This window comes from Haemorhous mexicanus, chromosome 17 (assembly GCF_027477595.1).
Source record: "Haemorhous mexicanus isolate bHaeMex1 chromosome 17, bHaeMex1.pri, whole genome shotgun sequence".
Taxonomy (NCBI): Eukaryota; Metazoa; Chordata; class Aves; order Passeriformes; family Fringillidae; genus Haemorhous; species Haemorhous mexicanus.
In genome coordinates this window covers 12,814,434-12,831,974 of record NC_082357.1, presented here as the reverse complement: position 1 = coordinate 12,831,974, position 17,541 = coordinate 12,814,434, and the positions used below count along the sequence as shown (strand labels likewise).

Here is a 17,541-nt window from a genome sequence, read left to right as displayed (position 1 = left end):
TCACCAGAGATCATCTGGATAAATCCTCCAGTTTAGGGCCTGACAGCAAGACCTGGGTTATCACAAGGAGAAATTTGTCTTATACTTACAAAAATTACCTGTAAAGGCCTTGTCAATATCTCTTCCCACAGCAAGGTATCAGTACCCATTATTTCTGTTGCTCACAAAAACTTGCCTAACCCAAATCTCCCTCAAAATAAATTATGCTCCTTTATTTTTGTGTTCTATCTCCTTTCCCCACCAGCTATACAGAAGAACTCAACATCATCCACTTAATAATCTAATATGTGCTAGAAAACGTTATCATGTTCCTTCCTAATCCTCTCAAACTAAACAAATCCCATTCCTTCATCTTTTCATCATTTGCCAGGTCTTCTGGGAGAATTGCTCCCTCCACACTGACAGTGTCTCATAGCTTTGAGGAGATTTGATCTTTTTCCAGTTAACCCAGCAACAGACACAAAGAAATAATTTCTAAATTCATAAAGAACTGCTTGTGATCATGAAAAGCACTTCAGTCAATGCTTCTAACTGATATGCTAATTAACAGAGATAACCAGTCTTAATCAAACTAATTACATTGCAGATTAAAGGTATTTGGAATTTAACACAGCTTCCCCTATGTATCTACATTACATTATGGTGACCTGAAGCAGCAACCTGGAATAAATACGTTAATATGTTTCTTTAAAGAATTCTTAACACATCATTTAACCACAGAACATAAAAGGCAAGAGTGAATAAGACATAATGGTTGTTATGATTCCTGCTCTTGTTCAAACTGTGGAGGGTTTAAAACCAACCCTGTCAGTGCTACTAAAGATGAAGGCACTTCTTGGGGCCACTGGCTTGAGTTTCAGTTTGTTGCTGTTGCCAATGTCAGGCCAGTCCCAGGGCTCAGAGACACAGGGGTGACACTGGGAACACAGAGCCTGCTGTGCCTGGGACACCACGGGCACCACCTGCCACTGTGGCACCCTGTGGAGGTGACACTGGGAACACAGAGCCTGCTGTGCCTGGGTCACCACAGGCACCACCTGCCACCATGGCACCCAGTGGAGGTGACACTGGGAACACAGAGCCTGCTGTGCCTGGGACACCACGGGCACCACCTGCCACCGTGGCACCCTGTGGAGGTGACACTGGGAACACAGAGCCTGCTGTGCCTGGGTCACCACGGGCACCACCTGCCACTGTGGCACCCAGTGGAGGTGACACTGGGAACACAGAGCCTGCTGTGCCTGGGTCACCACGGGCACCACCTGTCACCGTGGCACCCTGTGGAGGTGACACTGGGAACACAGAGCCTGCTGTGCCTGGGACACCACGGGCACCACCTGCCACCATGGCACCCAGTGGAGGTGACACTGGGAACACAGAGCCTGCTGGGCCTGGGTCACCACGGGCACCACCTGCCACTGTGGCACCCAGTGGAGGTGACACTGGGAACACAGAGCCTGCTGTGCCTGGGACACCACGGGCACCACCTGCCACCATGGCACCCAGTGGAGGTGACACTGGGAACACAGAGCCTGCTGGGCCTGGGACACCACGGGCACCACCTGCCACTGTGGCACCCAGTGGAGGTGACACTGGGAACACAGAGCCTGCTGGGCCTGGGACACCACGGGCACCACCTACCACTGTGGCTGTCCCATTCTCCTGCAGGATCCATGTGACAGACCATGGGAGCACTTCCATGAGGATGGGGTTGTGTGTCCCAGCACAGAGGACTGAGCCCCAGCCCTGCAGGGTCCCAGTTCCCCAAGGATGCTCCATGCCTTTCCCCACCCTGGAGGGTTCAGTGTCCCTGGAGCAGCACCAGCAAAGGCAGCTGGGCAGGAGCACCAAGGGTTTATGTTTGGGTCAGGGCTGTGACCCTCAGCTCCCACTGCCACCCACAGGGTCTCACTGGCATCCAGCCCCACCTGCCCACACAGCATCAGACAGAACCCCAGCTGCCCTGGGTAATTCTTCATAGGAGAGCAGGTCCCACAAGGTGATCCTTAACTGCAGAGTGCACGAAATCACTGTCTGTCCTCAGAGAGGTGTTTTATTTATCAACTTTGTTGTGAAATTCTCACTGCTCCTCTTAGAGTGCAACCTGTTTGCTCTCCCCATTTCTGATACTGAGTGGCATCCTCCTTTTTGACCTTCTGTACCAGAGTTTTACATGAGGCCACCTGACAATAGTCTGAGGTGCAGAATGATAAAAATGGCCTATAAAATATTGTCTGTACCCATTATTTCCTCCTGCATTATGTTTAGTTTGCTTTTGCATTCTCACAATAACAAATGCCACAGCAGGATCACACTGTTATCAATGCTAAGAGGTTTCCTTAGTATAGAAAAGTAAGAACATTAAACTGTTAAATATCTGTAGAAGTGGGAAGGAAAACAATGGAGTAATTTTATTTTAATTGCTGCTCGCACATTGTCTCGTAAGGTCAATTTGAGATGCATTTATTTAAAGTAATTAAACAATGTGCTTGTAAATGTGGTATTTGTTCTTCTTCTGTAGAGAATAAGAGCTGAGAGTGATAAGGCAAGTACAGCTTCTCTGCACTACATGGATTAATACCCACACATGGACAGGCATGGAAGAAACACTACAGGCAAAAGGAATGGTGGAGGAACCCTTTCTGTATATTGCCATTACAGCAGTAAATGAGGTAAAAACACTGAACATTTCTCATTATTCCTGATACAGTCCTGGTATCAGCCATGAAATGGGAAAAAAAAAGTTGATTTCAGATGGAGCTGAATAATGTAACCATTGACCCAGTCACCTTTAAGCTTATTGTTCATATACTTAGAGTAGGAGATACACCTTGTCTTCCAAGAGCAAGTTTGGTATTTTTAGGCCAAATCAGGAGTTATATTTAACACAGTGTAAATTGTGTTCATGTACATTCCCTAAAGTCCTTAGGTCTCTCTCACACTCTCCCTTGTGAGATGTACAATAACATCAAATTGTTGTAACACAGGACATGCCCATGTGAAGAGGCAAATTAAATGCCTGATTAAAGAAGTTAGTACCCTCACTGTTTGTCCTCATTCTCTTCTTTAATTAGCTTCTTAATTGCTCACTTGTTGGAGCAGCTTGGTAACAGAACACATCTGCACCAGCTGTAACAGGAGCTTTTACTTGTATGGATACTTGCAGACTTTTGGATTTAGGTTTCTTGAACTGTTTAGGATTGATTCCCCCTCGAGATGTGGATCCCTTGCCTAAATCCAGGCATGTGGCACCATGAGAGGTGATTGGGATGGTGATAATGGTTGGGCACGTGACACAAGGGACAATGCAGAGCTGTGTCCTGGAGCTGCAGCTGGGGCAGGTGGGACAGTGTGGAGTGTCTAAGCCAGCACCAGACCATGGCCTGAGTCACTGACAGCACCCACAACAAGCAGAGAAGCTGGAGTTTATGAGCCAGAGACACAAAGTGGGGAAGATCTGATGGCTGCTTGGATGATGCTCTTATAGGTGTCAGACAGGTCACCCAGGCTCTCCCACCAGTGCAGCCAGTCCAAGTGTAACAATGCACAGAAAGGATTGCACTGAGAGCAGGGAATGGTGTTAGACTGCCCTCATTTCTAATTTTTATCCTTTCATTCAGTTCCTCCTGTAAATACATTCTAGATATGCTTGCTGGGTCCTTACAGCAAGTAGCAGGATTAATCCAACCCCTATTTCCATGTAAACATTCTTTTAACAGGCAGGTAAATTTTTCAAGTCTATCTCAAAGTATCAATTGAATTTTTCTGCCGGCACAGAGAATGTTTTTATTCTGTCCTTTCACTTGCTTCAAAAGGCCTCTGGCTTGAACATCCCTGGGAGCCAAGTAATCTGTTCAGAGCTACTTTCTAACAAAAGTAAGAATTAACTTACATTTTTTCTTGCTGATCTTGATATATCAAAATGAGAACTGAGTTTCTAAGAGAAAGCTGAAACACACACAAATAACCCAGAGTTAAAGTGCAGCTGAGCAGCCGCAGGCAGCAAGAAGAAGGCGCAAAATATCACATGGCAGAGACACTCCTGTAATCAGGAATTTCTTAAACACACCAGCCTGTTGAGAGTGAACCTCAGCCCTCAGAGCCCCTAACCCTGTTATGGTTCATTAGTGCAGTGAGTGTTTGCTGTCTCCTGTTTAATGGGAATCTGGGCAGGACTCTGCAGCTCTCCTGATCAGTCTTCCTCTGAGGAATCGTGTGCACCTAGAAAAATTGCTCCAAAAGTCAGATGTAACAAACCTTTCCTAAAGGCAACAAATGAGCCCATGCCTATTTTAAGAGATAATAGTTACTCTGGCCACCTGTCCTGTCTGCATTCCAGTCCTGAGTACTGCAGGGTCTGGAAGAGTAAAGAGGGGATTTCCTTGGACGCTTTGGTTGGCTGAACACCAGTCCATCACTTCAGCAAATTTAGCTCTTGCTGATTCTGTTATTGATGGCTGCCTGCAACTATTATAATAAACCAACTACTACAATGTGCTAACCACTATAATAACTGCTATAATATATTGACCTTTTTGTTGATAAAAAGTTCCATGTGCAGCAAATAATTTTCCACTCTCTGACATCATTACTGATGACCTGCTTTGTTACCCTTTAGTAAACTACAGCAACTCTGTGAACACTGGGTTTTTTTCTATTAACCTGATTAATAATGGGTTCAATATAGAAAATTCCTACACTCCTCAACTTTTAGACTTAAAAGCATTCATCAGCTCATAGGAGTAGCCAACAATGAAATGCCACCACATAAGGGTTTGTAAGTGCTCCACAATTGCTTCAAGCTAGGAAGCATTAACCTTAAAACTGGACTAGAACTGAAGTACCAAAAAAAACAAAATAAGAAAAAACCAAAATGCTCCTACAAGATGCAACAGCTTGCAAAAGAAGCTGCTGATAAACACAGGCTCATCAACAGCCTCATCAAATGCCACTCCACTGAAAAACTAATTTTGATATTTTTTCCCTTATTCTGAATGACAATGAGTTTGTGATGAAAAAAATTGCCATACTTTCCCATAGGTTATGAATGTCATAGAAGGAACACCAATGCCAAAAATCTGCTTTAATTACTGCATCTGAACATGGTTAATTTAACCAATTTTAAAAGTTAAAAAAATGAAGTCAAGAAGTGCCTGTGTTTTTTCACATCAACAAAAGCACTCAAGTTATACTGTGATCTTACCAGCAGTGTCTTCTGAAGAACATCTGTACTGAGTCACTCCAAGAGAAGTGGCATTTTCACATTTCTGGCCACAACACTGATGGCAGCATTTGCCCAGTTGCACCTCTTGCCTCTGTGAGCTGGTGATGCCCAGCATGAACAGTGACTAAAGGCAGAAATGGATTACTGGTATCATTTACCACTGTGGTTTTGGGGTGCTGTTTGATGGGAGCTGTACTCTGAATCAGCTTCCTCTTCTCAGAAAGCACCTCCCTTGTGAACAGCCCTCAGGACACAGCACCCCCTCAGGGTCACTGCAGCCCTACCCCAGATCAGTCACTTTGCTGTCAGTGTTAATAATAACCCTGTGCAGGTTACCTTCTCTACTGATTCACACTTAACCTCATTCTCCCTAAAATCCACCTCTGGGCTGCTTAACCTGCCTGCAACCCTTCCAGCCCACCCCTTCTCCATCTGAGCCTCTGTAATACATACTTAGAAAAATTTCTTGGTACTGATATTTTATCTTCATGATCTTTTATTTACATCAGCTAAAGACACGGCGTGCAAGTGATATTTATATTCTGTGATTTCCATCATCTCATTGTAGGAGATGACAAGTTGATTGCAAGATGTGAAATTCATCTACATAAAACCCTTTGTGAAGATGCACAGGAAGGTGAATCTCAGTAACAAAGTAAATTAAAACATACTGCATTTGAGCACAATGAGCGAACATGTCAGAAAATGCAAAGGAAAAAGCAGACCTGTCATGGTGACAGCTGTAAGGTTCAAAGGTGCTGCTTTTCATTCCAACACTTTCACCATCAGAAACTAATATCATAGAATCACAGAATCATTTAAGCTGGAAAACCCTCTAAGGTCATCAAAGCCAAGCCATTAAACCAGCACTGCCAAGGCCAGCACTGAACCCTGTCCCCACATGCCACATCTGCATGTCTTGAATCCCTCCAGGGATAGGGATTCCACTGCCTGTTCCAATGCCTGGCAACCTTTTTGGTGAGGAAATTGTTCCTAATATCCAACCTAATCCTCCCTTGGTGCTAATTGAGACCATTTCCTCTTGTCCTGTCCCTTGTTCCCTGGGAGCAGAGCCTGACATCCTCCTGGCTGTCCCCTCCTGTCAGGGAGTTGTGCAGAGCCAAAGGCTTCCCCTGAGCCTCCTTTTCTCCAGACTGAGCCCCCCCTGCCCAGCTCCCTCAGCTGCTCCTGGTGCTCCAGACCCTTTCCCACCCCTGCTCCCTTCCCTGGACATGCTCCAGTCCCTCAATGACCTTCCTGGAGTGAGAGGTGCTGACACATTTACACTTCTCATGTCTCTGCTGTCCGTGAGGCTCCATCCTCATCCTCCTGCCCCAAGAGAGACCCAAGGAGCTCCTGGAACCTCCCTCAAGCTCTGCTGCCACCAGGCTCATCTCCAGGGTTTCATCCCTTTCCTACTTCAAATCCAGTGCAATGCAAGGGAAGAAATTCTCCAATAGGGAGTGCTTTGAGGAGCAAGGAGATTGTGCCAAGCTGACCTCTAAAATTACAGAAATTGGCTGCCTTCATTTCAATTATGGCTTGTGTGCACCTTGTAACACCCTGTGAAATCATTTACGTGTTGGCCTGTTTCAGAACTCAACATCTTTGAGCCCATTAAAGAGGGATTCTGTTTTCCAAACAGATGAAATAGTGTTCATAAACATACCCATTGGAAAACCAGAAGCAACCTGTTTAGCTGGGAACAGCCTTCCAGAAATGCTGATCCAGCTACCAGCACTTTTCTCATCTTTATTGATACACTTATTATTTACACCCATCTATAATGCTGGGATTTGTAATTGCTGGTGGCTGCAATTCCTCTACATTAATCTTTCTCAATTTATGTGGAGTTACTGTGTTTATTTTAAACCACCTCTGGTTATGCAGATCTCAAAAATGCCATTTCATGCATCGCCATATTTGCACTGTCACCCTGATCCTTCTGTGTTTACAGTTCCAGTTCCAGTGGGACAGTTCACAAATCTCTCAGCATACAGACAGATGATCAGAAGTGTCAAATTACTGCAGCTTAGAGAGTCTCCATGAGGCACCTGAGCCATGACAGCTGACTCTGTGTATCCTCTTAATCTGCTCAATTTACCCAGCAAATCATATAAACTGATTTATCTTCAAGGTTGTCACCAAAGGCTTATAATTATGTATAACAAAAATAATTTAGGCTACACATTATGGTCTGCAGCTGGAGTGAGGAAAGAACAAATGCATCATTACTAAATCTAACAACACCCTTTAGATCTCTAACAAGACCATCCTCCTCATAGATTTGTGGCTTTGTTCTCCCCTAGAAGGGAAGTGTAGTCATAGTTTTGGATTCAGAACTGTTAATACTGAGATGAAAGCTTTCCAATACCTTCTCCAAAGCCAGAGAGCACTGAAACAGGAGTGCTGCTACTTCTGGATGGGGCAGAGCGAGGAGCAGAGCACGGGCACTGCTGACCCTGCTTGGGAGCCAGTAAGAGATGGAAGTCCAGACAGGTCATGGAACAGGACATTCCAAAGGCTGCAAAGAAGCCACTGGAAGTCCAGCAGCCCTCGATTATGTCACAGTGTTAAACCATCTGCAGTGGGAAGGGAGGTTAAGCCAAGAGCTCTTGACAAGAGTTTCTCGAGGTCTGCCCTGCGCCTCTGGCTGCACAAATGATCTGAGCCTTTCCTCACCTGCACAGTCCTGAGAGGCCTCTGTGCCTGGCTCACAGGGAGCTCCAGGATCAGCTCAGTGACAGGAGGAGGGAAGGGAAAGGAAAGGCAGGAAAGACAGAGACTGGGTTTTTTGCTTTAACACAAAAGCTCACGTTCTGGAGCCCAAGCTGATAAACACAGCCCAGAGGCCACAGCTGCTCTCCACTTTGGACCAACTCAATGCACACTGAAGGATCCAAGCCCACAGATGAAAAGCACTTCTGGGGAAACTGGGGTGCCTGACAGGAAGGCTGGAACATCCCTGCTCAGGTAGCACGATGATGACAAGTCTTACAAAGATACTGTGTTTTTCTTCTGACTTAGCTGGGGGGAAAGAAACAGCTCAGGAAACCAAAAAAATCTGTGGAAAGGTTCATGGAAAAACCCAAATAAACCAGGGAACTCCCAGGCAATCTGAACCTTTGCCACTTCTCCTGGGCTGGTTACTGCAAATACGATCTCATGCATGGAAAGGCCTCCTGAAAGGAAAGCCAATTTATGGATCATGGCTTTAAAATGGGCAGGGGAAGATGGATGGAAGAAATGATGGATGGAAGATGAAGAGAAAAAATGTGGAAGGTAAAGGAAAACTGAGGCATGTAAGAACCAATTAGGAAGTAGTAAATATATAATAAGGCTGGAAAAAAGGTGGAGACTACTACAAATATAATTATCAGCACTGGAAATTAATCCTAGTATTTTTTCTGCACTTTTTACTATTTTCCACTTCTTTAAGTCTTCCTAGCACATCATCTTTCATTCTAATTCTGGGCTTTTCTCCTTAAAAGCCAATGAAACCTAGCAAACAGAGTTCATCTTTTTAACTGGATAAGAAATACATCTCCAATGTCTCTTAAGTGGTTGCTTGCTTTCAGTTCTTTATTCCTTTACTCCTGTGACACTCTCCTTGAAGGACTTTTCTGTATTGGAAGGCACTGAATGACAATTAATTTAGTGCACTTATCACATTTGTACTGGCTAGATACTCTCCAGATTCCTGAGCAGGGATAATTCTCCTCTCAACAAAGGCAGATCCAGTATTTTTGGTGCAACAGAAAGAAGATGTTATTTAATAAGTGAAAGTTCTTCCCAGGAGATTAAAATGAAAACCATGAAGATTGAGATGGCACATGGCTACAGAATTTTATTTGAAGTTCTGTTTTCCCTCAGCACTATAATTCCGTGTGACAATTTGAGCATGAATCTGACTATAATGCAAACACTTATAATGATTAAAGTATTTAGACGAAAAGTCTTCCTAATTTAGCAGACATTTCTGACATGAAGAGAAGGTGTAGAAATCTACAGTTGGTGTTTAGGGGGAAAAAATGTGAATATTTCTCAAAATCTTCATTTCCTGGTCACCGCCTTCTTGAACTGTTCACATTTTCAATGGCTACTTGGACAAATTAAAGCCAAATTTTCTGTTACAGTTTAAATAGTGACCTTATACTTTCTGCCACTGTAAAACAAAGTCTAATGTGATTTGCTGTGTTCCCTGTTTAGGGATTCTGATTATACATTAGATCTGTGCACAGGAACAAACAGCAGTCAGATAAAATCAATGCAGCAACAAGATTCCTGTTTAAATGAAAAGCATCTCAACTCTGCTTTGCCATGCAAACAATCACTGAGTGGTACTTTTTCTCAATGTCTACTTATGATGCAAGAGAAAATGGGAAAATCGATGCCCTTCAGCAGAGGGAGCACCGGTGTCTCTGCAACCACAGCAAACGACCCATTCTCGCTCCTTATCACAGCCATGACACTCTTGTAGAGCTTAAAAAACACATTCCCAGCAATGTCAGTCAGCAGAGCAAACCTCTCTAGTGATCCTTCACTAGGAAAGGGGTTATAAAGCTTTGCACAGACGGTTCTTATGTTCTACACAGACCGAGAAAAATCTCCCGGGATATGGATTGGTTTATTCAATCAGAAAGCAAAAAAAGTAAAAGTATATAAATATAAAACCCCCTGATAGCAGCAAAATTCACTGGAAATGTTACTTTTTTTTTTAACTGTGATTTCTTTGAGTTTGATCATACAATTAATCCTTTTTTCTATTAAAAAAATAATTTTACCTGGATGAATCAAAAGGACTCACACAATATTAGAGATTTGAAGAAGGGTAGAAGTAAAGTTGTTCAAGATATTTCATTCTATATAAATTTATCCAAAAAATCTTGCACTGGGGCTTAACAGAAGCCACGCAATGTACACATTTGCCACTGATGGTAATTATATCCTGCTGTACATCTTACTGATCTTGACTACATTTGTAAATGAATGGTCTAAGCCAATCCATTTATCTCTGAAGTCATTAACTACTTAAGACTGTTCAGAAAGCTACTGAGAGAGGGTTGCTAAGATTAAAAATAGAATGGTTTCATGTAATTTTCAACGTCAGTATCGAGCATAAAAACACTGAATGAAGGGTTAATTTGCACAAGGCAAGAAAGCCAAATAAGAGATGACACTTGGGCTATGAGATCATCTTCAGGCTGTGGAAAAAAAATTGAATATATTTTCTCGTAGCCCTAAGAAGAGCTTACAGCTGAAATGTCTTGTCTAATCTTATTGTTTATTTATAATCTGCATTTATTATCCTCTTTGCTTTAATTTTGCAGCTAACATCCTCCTGCAGGACCCTATTTCTCTCCAGATGTTGATCAGTGTACATTCTTTTTGCTAAATGTCTTCTGGATCTAAAGCCTTTTTCATACTGGGATTTGGTAATCAAACCCTTTTCTATCTTCCCTGCTCGGGTGAAGCCTCCTCCAGCAGGAACAAGAGCTGACACTCATTGGAGTTAACATCATGTGAGCACATGCTGTTGAATTTTTCTCTATGAGATTTTGCAAATATGCTTTCTTGTAATATTCTGGCTGGGAAGAAAAACCAGAAAAATTTGAGTTCATTCCACTCTCTTCCTTAGTGTGGTGGAAGTGCACTCTAAGGCAGTCTCCATTTGATGTTTTATGAAACTGGATTTTGATTGCTGTAATTTCAGACACGTAATTACAATTGCAAGCTCTGTTTTTAAAGAAACTGTGATTCAGTCACACTGTCCAAAAGGTTTCCTCCTGAAGAAAGCAGTAAATACAACATTGCCCAGAATTTTTTACCTAATATTATCTTAGATATCTTTGCTAATTAGGATGGAAAATAATACTTCCATTAGGCATGGATGTATTCCTAGAATCCCAGAATGGTTTGGGTGGGGAGAGACCTTAAAGCCATGGGCAGGACACCTTCCACTATCCCAGGGTGCTCCAAGCCCCATCCAGCCTGGCCTTGGACTCTTCCAGGGATCCAGGGGCAGCCCCAGCTTCTCTGGGCACCCTGTGCCAAGGCCTCCCCACCCTCACAGGGAAGAATTTCTTCCTTATATTCAATCTAACCCTGCCCTCTGGCACTGGGAAGCCATTCCCCCTTGTCCTGTTACTCCATGCCCTTATCCAAAGTCTCTCTCCAGCTCTCTTGGAGTCCCTTTAGGCGCTGGAAGAGGCTCTAAGGTCTCTCTGGAGCCTTCTCCTCTCCAGGCTGGACACTCCCTGCCCTTGGAGCATCTTTATGGCCTCCTCTGGACTCTCTCCAGCAGCTCCACATCCTCCCCATGCTGAAACCCCAGGACTGGAGGCAGCTCTGCAGGTGAGGTCTCACCTGAGCAGAGCAGAGAGGCAGAGCCCCCCTCAGCCTGAGGGGCAGGCTGGCTTTAATGCAGTTTTACAGGTATCCAATAAATTCCTCCAAAGAAAAATGCCATTTTGTTCAGTTTTACATTTCCATCTGCTCTTCCCTGACCGAGCAAGGAGGTTTCAAGGGCTGACCTTCAAATAACCCAGGGAACTGCTAAGAGAAGAAGTTGATGAACTGTGTTTTAACCCAGGAAAATACCCCATGCCAAACATGGCTGCTCAGTGCCTCTTTTGATGATCCACGAGTTCCTGCCATGGACTGAGGCACAGCTAATCCCCCTCCTGAGGAAAGTGTCTTCACAACACATTAAACCTTAATCAGCTCACAGCAGTGATCAGGGGCAGATTGGGAAAGTGCTTCAGCCCAAGCACAGTGGAGTAAAAGAGTTTGGGACATTTCTGCCACTTTTATCAGCAAAGGCTCAGAATTTTTGTCAACTCAGTAAATTTGCTTAGAGATTTCAAGGCATTTCTGTATCAGCAAAAGCCACAATGTGTAAGCAGTTCTATCAGGAACATCTGATGAGGGATGCGTGAATCCTAACCCTGAGAAAAGGCTGGTTTTTAGTGATGAAAGGACAATTTATTTCAGGTATAAAATATCCAGGTATAAGCATACCCTCATCACCAATGCAGAGCTGTATCTGTTAGGAGACACCCTCATTGTAACACCCAGGGAATCTTTCCTGATTTAGTCCTTTGTGGAACAGCCCAGAAGGAAAGATATAAGAAATAAGAGAAACAAGAGAAGAAGAGCTTGCTCTCTTTCTAGATCAAGTTTAGAGAGTCCAATGATAACCCTGAAAGTTCCTACAAAAAGTTTTTGCTTTCTTTTTTTGCCATCCAGAACTCCTGGACTCAAACCCTCTCTCTCTACCAGAGAAAGTGCCACCTCTTTATCATTAAATTGCTGGCCAAGTTTGGGTTTCTTTCCTGCTTTGTCAATGCCCAAGGTACAGACAATCTTTTTGGTTTTCTGCAATAATCCTCATGTGGTCTATTCTAAAGAAATCAAATCTATGATTACATAAAGGTGCATTATAATTTCAATAATATTTAGTGACAGAAAAGAAAAAAAAAAAAAACCAAGGTAAATTAATGGAGGCTGACAACATCAGCAGGTTCAAAGGAGAATTAGACAAACTCATGGACAGCAAGTCTGTAACCAAATACTAGAACTGGCAGGAATAAACCCTCCAGCATTCCTAACCCAAAAATTCTGGATGCTGGAGCAGAAAAAGGGACAACAACTGCCTGCTCTCCTTGAGGAGCATCTCCTTTTCCTGGTGGCAGGACAGAATGTTTGGCTCAAGGGGCCATTAGTCTGAGCCAATAGGGCATTTCTCATGTTCTAAGGGAAAACCTGATTTATCCCTTCTAAAAGCCAATTAGACACCATAAAAGACAGATATTATTATCAAGTTAGGACAATCTGTAAATGGAGATTCCAAGCTAGCAGCAGTCAGAGAAATGTAACTGCTGTTAATTGAATACTAATTAGAGGTGCAATTATTCTGGATTATGCTGAACACTGAGACAGTGAGAGAGAAGTTGGTGTTCAGTGCAAGTTCCTCATTGAAAATACAAAGTAAAATCACTGCTTTCCCCTGAGCCATTTTCCACTTATTTTTCTTCAGCTTTTCCTTCTGCAGGATCCAAGTTCAAGCACAAAACTCCCCTCCCATAATCTGTATTTTAAGGACAATTACAAACATGCAGAGGTGGAGAACTGGTCCCTTTTTGCCTCGTAGGGTTCTGATGCAGGAAACACAATTCTCCACAGATGTGGGGAATTCCTGGGGCACATGGGGAAATGGGATTTATATCATCCTACTTCAGGCAGTATTTTACAGAATTAGCTGAAATACATCCCGAAGTTCCAAATTCATCATTCAGAAAGGGTCAAAATTTGTAATTTCTGGGGTTGTGCAAACAGCATCATCAGGGGCCAGAAGAACAGAGCACTGGAAGCCTTAGAACAGCAGCTCAGATCCTGGAGCAGCAGGGCAACGTAATTTGAATTCCATTATATGAATCTAAGCCAGCAAATTTCTAAAAATCATCTACAAAAGGTAAAATGCTGATTTATGCAGCAAATTATGAAATCTTGCAATCCACATATTACAAGTGAGAGAGAAAAAGGGAAAGAAAAGCAGAAACAGTGAAGGAAGGAAAGAAGAATATATTTGGTATTATAAAATTCTTCATATTTCTACTGTTCAAGACTTTTATTTTTCTGATTCATTGAAGTTGTTTTAGAGGATAGTATTGTCTTAACTAAATTTCTATGCCTGACAATCCAAATGGGATTTCACCAGAGAAAATATTATCCTTTGCAAATCTTATTGCTACTTATGCTAATTTCTTTCTTAAGTTTAAATTGGGACAACATCAGGTCAATCTATAACACAGCTACCCTGGAATTAATGCAGCTTTTGCCAATTTAGCCACTTTTTCATGGGTTTCATTGATCTGTCTTTGTTTCAGTGAAAAAAAAAAATGTAAAGGCTTTATTAAAAGAAAAAAAAATCTTTAGATCATAGAATGTGGCATTATCATAGCAGAAAGGAAACTATTTCCTACCTGTTGAGGGCTATAGAGGAGACCAGGAATGCAAACAAGAAATAGATGCTTCAGAAAGGTTTTAAGCCAAACAATTCAGACAAGATTTTCAAACAGTTGCTTCCTCACTTCTGCTTCAGTAAAGCAATAGCAGAAATAAAGAATCCAGTGACACATGAGTCACATGGTGTGACTGGTCAGAGGAAAAGCTCCCTGAACAGCCAAAAATGAACGTGGGTATTGTTTTCTGTCCTGGCACCCATCAGCTTAGGGCTGGACCAAGGGAGACTTAAGGGGAGGTAATTTACCTGGTCCAGCCCTGGGCCAGCAGAAAAAACCTCCCAGTGACAGCAACACGTGCCCTGTGCAAGCCAGTGCCAGCACCAGGCAGGAGAGCCAGGAAAGGAGGAGAGAAAAATCACCCCAGTCTTTCCCTTATTTCCAAAGTCTATCTGATTAGCTGAATCTGAATACTCAAAACCAGAGCTCAGGCAGAAACAAATCAGTAAATGACACTCTCAGGAATGAAAGCAGGATGAATTTACCATTTTTTGCTGCTGCAGTGCCAACAGAGCTGTTCAGCTCCTCTGCCCAGGAGTGAAGGCCCCTAATGAGATTCCCATTCCAGTCATTCTTCTGGTTTCTTTAAGGACTGGGATTCTAGCAGTCATGTAAGCCTTTGGATTTTACCAGGCTCTGAAAGATTTGTTGAAAACCAACTTTTCAGCTAAGAACCCATCACCTGGGTCCTTTAACACACTTAGAATCAATTAGCAGCCAGGGCTTCTATTTATTCCACACTATTGTGTGGGTTCTCCCTATCCATCTATCCAACTCCATAGTGGTTTTTTCTAAATGCAGAACCCTTATGTCTAAATAAGTATCTAACAATAGGTCCATACCTGGTTTAGCTCAAATTTGCTACAATTTAAAGCTTTTGCACTGCCCAACACCTTGCAATGGAGTCAGCTATTAGTTAAGCCAGAAATTTCTCCATCTGAGCCACCAGCTGGTAATTTGCAGAGAGGAAACCTCTTTCCAGGCAATTCAGGGGCACAGCTTGAGATTCTCAGACCATTTCTGTGGAACAGCTGAAGCACAGCAAAGTAGGTCAAGCATCATCCATCCTCCCAAGGTTTGGGAGGAAGCTCCCCAGGTGAGAGCTCCAGCACGAGATCAAAGCCACACCTCAGACTGACACACTCCAGGATCCCTCTAGGATGTGCTTCCTCACAAAAAACTCCTGTCAAGGTTCCACAGGAGCTCAGAGCCTGCACAAATGGAACTGCAGCCCTTCCTTGTTGTTGTACTTTACAGCTCCTCAAAACACTCTGTTATTCCCTCTGAAGGCGGTAATTGAAAGTTATAAGTCATAAAAACTGATTTATTCTTGCTGAAGGACTATTTAAAATGATCTGAACTAACTGAAATTTAAAGTTTAAAAATCACATCAATAGTTCTACCCTCAACATTTATTTAAAAGAGGTTTCGAACAGAGCAATATGATATAATTTAGAAAGGAATTCAACAGTTGTTTTTACTCCCTCCGAGAGCAGTTATTGCCTGTCAGATAATTAAGTGACTATGCCAGTGACAGAATACACAAAGCAGCAGGGAGCACAGGAAAATACTGAAGCTTCTTGCAGTCCATGAGCTTCCAGGGAGAACAACCTGTCTAACATATTAGAGAGAGAGAGAATTAAAAGACATGATCAGAAAAAACAAGAAATCACCATGGAAACGCTCTATCAGTGTATTTCACTCTGGGTGTGATCAATTCAAATGATTCCCAGCAAATTTTATGACATGTTGCAAAATATACTGTAACACTCTATCTCACATAAACATTTATTTAAAATATATAAGTCAACTAAAAATAATAATATACCTCGAGCAGCTACACTGAATGCACAGAAGATGCTCATGGACCTTCATTCCTCACTGAAGAGTCACATCAAGAATCCAGCTACTCTATTCAAGCCAGACTAATGTGTGTGTGCAACTCTAGACACCTTTGAAATTTACTTACTTCAATTATGAGACACTTCTGAAAAAGAAAAGGAAATACCAGGTTCTTGTTCATCTCTAGACAGGAAAAAAGTGAATAGGAAGTTTTGGATTGTTGGATTTTGCTTCTGAAACAAATGTCATCATTCTAAATATCCATATTCCTCAAAACACACCAGATGTTTAACATTGCAAGCACAAAGCCCTGTGAGATGCAGGACTGGCTGTAGCATGTGGATTTTGGCACAATCAGGGTGGGATTCCCAGTACAGGCAGCCCCTAAACCGACCTGAGCAGCCTTGTGACCACAGGCTGGGTCAGGCCAGGCAGGGGCCATGTCCTTGGGATTTCTAGGGGCTGGGGGGAGACACACACAGGGCACAGGCAGCTCCAGGTTTTCCTCACTGTCTCCCACTTCAGGGCAACTTCAAGAGAGACTATTTCTTTAATTTCTTATGGTATTATTCACTCCTATGTTCTGTAAATCAATTTATCGATTTGTTTTAATCTATTCCTGAAAATTCTGAAGAAGTTTTGTAGAAAAAAAAAGAAAAAGAAAACCTTCAGAAGGTTCAGAAAACCTTCTGGCTGAAACACCAGAAACTGAAATTGAAGCCTCAGCACAGAAGTTATTGAGTGAGCAAAGCTAAGAACACACCAAATGCTTTTCAAGAGCAGAGCAGTTTCCCTTAATCCTGCCAAGGGACTGAAGCAGTCACAGGATTCTAAATCCCAGCACCACCCCAATGTGGCCACCCCAGCCACCAGCAGTGCCTGCACGTGGCCGTGTCCTGCTGTTGAGGTATCTGGGAACGAGGATATTTTTTGAAGGAACATATGGCTTCTGTCAGAAATGAGGTGTTTCCTCCGAGGTGAGCTGCTGTTGTAGCACTGGGATGAATTCCTCTCCTCAGAATACAGAATTAACCAGCAAATTTGGGTCCTGTGACTGCTTGCTACAAGGCTCCACTCATCGAGAACATTTTTCTGGAAGCTTCCGATTACCATGGAATTCTTCTTGGAGATTTTTTTTTGTGCCACTGATTAAAGATAATCACGAGAAGAAAACTGTGGCTACTAATTGTTGAAATTGTAAGGGAATATATTGAGATGATTATCGACTTAATGAAGCTGGCATTGAAATGCATTTTCCTGATCTGCTTGCTCTGTGTACTGTCTCCTAACTGGATAATACTCTGTGATTTACTCAGCCTCAGTAAATAACAGACTGATCTCTCTTGTTTGCAAATGACAGCAAACATAGTTCCAGGAAAAATCATAAAACAAACAAGCACAACATGTAATGCAAGTATCAACCATTTTGGGCTCTGTGAAAATAAGCTTTGT

The 17,541-nt window shown here is 42.8% G+C and overlaps 1 protein-coding gene across 3 annotated transcripts in view; it reads right to left on the bottom strand.

Moving 5' to 3' along the window:
• The window catches only part of SDK1 (sidekick cell adhesion molecule 1), a 390,039-nt gene that overhangs the window by 240,763 nt on the left and 131,735 nt on the right, over nucleotides 1-17,541 (bottom strand). The window contains exon 1 of one of the 3 annotated variants that reach the window (XM_059862199.1): nucleotides 14,209-14,299. The exons of the other annotated variants lie outside the window; for them this stretch is intronic. The gene's annotated coding sequence lies outside the window, so the exon portion shown is untranslated. Of the gene's footprint in view, nucleotides 1-14,208; nucleotides 14,300-17,541 lie in introns of those variants that run through there. 3 annotated transcript variants of the gene reach the window in all.